The sequence below is a fragment of the Medicago truncatula genome, chromosome 3 (genome assembly GCF_003473485.1).
Source record: "Medicago truncatula cultivar Jemalong A17 chromosome 3, MtrunA17r5.0-ANR, whole genome shotgun sequence".
In the NCBI taxonomy this organism is placed as follows: Eukaryota; Viridiplantae; Streptophyta; class Magnoliopsida; order Fabales; family Fabaceae; genus Medicago; species Medicago truncatula.
This window is the reverse complement of record NC_053044.1, coordinates 14750759-14753721: the sequence shown is the minus strand read 5'-3', so window position 1 is coordinate 14753721 and position 2963 is coordinate 14750759. Positions and strand designations below refer to the sequence as shown.

The following is a 2963-nucleotide window of genomic DNA, read 5'->3' as shown; positions in this document are numbered from 1 at the left end:
CAAGCCTGCACTACTCAATTTGGTGCAGCAAAATCAGTGTTCTGGATCACCCACTGAGGATCCAAATCTCCATATTTCTTCCTTCCTTAGACTCAATGGCACCATAAAAGAGAACGAAGAAGCTGTAAGACTTCATCTCTTTCCCTTTTCCTTAAGGGATAGAGCTAGCGCTTGGTTCCATTCCCTAGAAGTCGGTTCCATCACTTCATGGGACGATATGAGGCGAGCATTCCTTGCCCGATTTTTCCCCCCATCTAAAACCGCTAAACTAAGAGATCAAATCACGTGGTTCAATCAAAAAGATGGGGAGTCTCTCTATGAAGCGTGGGAGCGTTTCAAGGAAATGCTTAGACTTTGTCCCCACCATGGCTTAGAAAAGTGGCTTATAGTCCACACGTTTTATAATGGCTTGTCATATACCACTAAGATGTCTGTTGATGCAGCTGCAGGTGGAGCTCTAATGAACAAGAATTATACGGAGGCTTATGCCTTGATTGAAGACATGGCTCAGAATCACTACCAATGGACCAACGAAAGAGCTGTTACGGCTCCTACTCCCTCTAAGAAAGAGGCAGGTATATACGAAGTCTCTGAATATAACCACCTTGCTGCTAAGGTTGAGGCATTAACCCAAAAATTTGATAAACTTAATGTTAATGCTGTCACACATTCTTCTGCATCCCCTCCTTGTGAAATCTGTGGTATATCCGGTCATATTGGTGTTGATTGTCAGTTAGGTAGTGCTGCCAATATTGAGCAACTGAATTTCGCCCAATATAACCAAGGAACGAGGCCAAATCAAAATTTTTACAAAAATCCTCAAGTTTCCTATGGACAAGCAGCACCACCTGGCTATACAAACAACCAGAGAGTGGCTCAGAAATCAAGTTTGGAGATTTTGTTGGAAAATTGCATATCTAATCAAAATAAAAATCTTCAAGAACTGAAAAACCAAACAGGATTTTTGAACGACTCTCTCTCCAAACTCACTACCAAGGTTGATTCTATCGCCACACACACCAAAATGCTTGAGACCCAAATCTCCCAAGTGGCCCAACGAGTGGCCACCTCTTCTCAAACACTAGGAGTCTTTCCTGGTCAACCTGAAACGAACCCCAAAGCTCATGTCAACGCTATTTTTCTTAGGGGTAGTAAGTTAGAAGAGACCTTTGCTAAAGCCAAAAGTGTCAAGGGAGAGAGTGTTAAGTGTCTAGGTAAGAAAGGTGTGATAGAAAGTGAGAAACCGCTTGATAAGAACAAAGCCCTTACACCATTAAGGCTTACTAAGCTCAACTTGGAGGCTCAATTCACTAAATTCTTAAACATACTTCAAAAGATTTGCATTAAGATTCCCTTTGCTGAAGCTTTGTCTCGTATGCCTCTATACGCCAAGTTTTTAAAAGAAATTTTTTCAAAGAAAGAGGCTATAGATCATAATGAAACAATAGCTTTGACAAGGGAAAATAATGCAACCATCAAGAAGCCGCCTACAAAGCTTAGAGATCCAGGAAGTTTTGCCATCCCTTGTATGATAGGGAGTGAAACCTTAAACCGAGCCTTATGTGATTTAGGAGCTAGTGTTAGTCTGTTGCCCTTACCCCTCTTTAAAAGGCTGTTGATAGGAGAGTTAATGCCTACCGAAACAACATTGAAGTTAGAAGATCGTTCTGATATCCAACCTGTCGGATATGTCGAGGACATTGAAGGTGAGAAAAACACAAGAAAGGGGGGGTTGAATTGTGTTTTCTTTTTCTCTCTAAAAAATTCTTCTTCTGATAAAACTTTAGAAGCAGTTTGTGAATGCTTCTAATGAAATGATCAGAATCAGATATGCAGCGGAAAAGATCAAGGCAGAGAAAAGAAAGGCAAGACACAAGCAGTTATCCTGGTTCCTTCCACAAAACGGAAGTAGTCCAGTCCCCCTTGCACTTCCAAGGAGATTTCACTATAATCACAAAGATTACAAATGCTCAATACTCTCTAAGTATGAGACTTCTCAAAAATGCTCAAGCACACACGCAAGAGTCTTCCAATGCTAAAGCACTAAGCAAGAGACTTCTAATGCTCAAGCACGCAGGCAAGAGGCTTCTGATCAAACAAAAATACAATGAAATAAGTTTGACTTGAACACTTGATATACAATCAGTGGTGTTCACAAAACAATACGTTAAAGACTCTAGACTTTTGAATTTCTAAGATGTATCAAATCAGTGCAGAAATTCAGTGTGCTTAGTAGAATCAAATTGACAGAGTTTTGGCGCTTTTTAACTTGTATATCTCTATCTACAATCTTCAAGTCTTCACTCCTTTATATAGAGGTGTGAAAGAGACGTTGAGATGATTAGCACGTCTAAAGAGTCGTTTGAAATCCTTTGATCATTCACCAGTAATCCTTTGCCTGATTTGGGTGTAGTCCTTTGAGGAATTAACTTCAAATTCATTCCCATCTTGAAGGCACAAATACTGCAGGCATAGCTGTTGTCTTGTCTTGTAGCGTGGACAAAACAGAGTAGTGGAGGTAGTGGTTGTACACTTGTACTTTGTCAACTCTGTTAACGAAGGACAAATACTCAGTCTATCCAAATGACCGTTGATACCTCCCTTTCAATTCTTCGTTCTTCTTAGATAATGTTGAAATGAAAAACAACTACTTTGGATCTTCAGTTTGAATTTACGGATTAAATGTAGCTTCTGGTGATGATATCGCTTCTGATGAAAACCTTGCTTCTGATGAGCTTCTGCTTCTGATGACGTCATCACTCCAGATGCACTTCAGCTTCAGAAGCACTTTAAGCTTCAGACGCAGTTTTCTTCAGATGCTTAGAATTCCTTTGCTTTCCATTGTTCTTCCAAGACCTTGTTATCAATTATTAGCAATAACCGATTGACAATTTTTAATACCTTGTTATCATCAAAACTCATTAAGGTTCATTGTGAAACACATTTTGTTCCAACAATCTCCC

The 2963-nt window shown here is 39.8% G+C and overlaps 1 non-coding gene across 1 annotated transcript; it reads right to left on the bottom strand.

Moving 5' to 3' along the window:
- Nucleotides 1-265: 265 nt before the first annotated feature.
- On the bottom strand, nt 266-372 carry LOC120579771 (small nucleolar RNA R71). The gene has a single exon (XR_005645516.1). It is a non-coding gene; the product is annotated as a small nucleolar RNA R71 (small nucleolar RNA).
- Between the last annotated feature and the right edge of the window lie 2591 nt (nt 373-2963).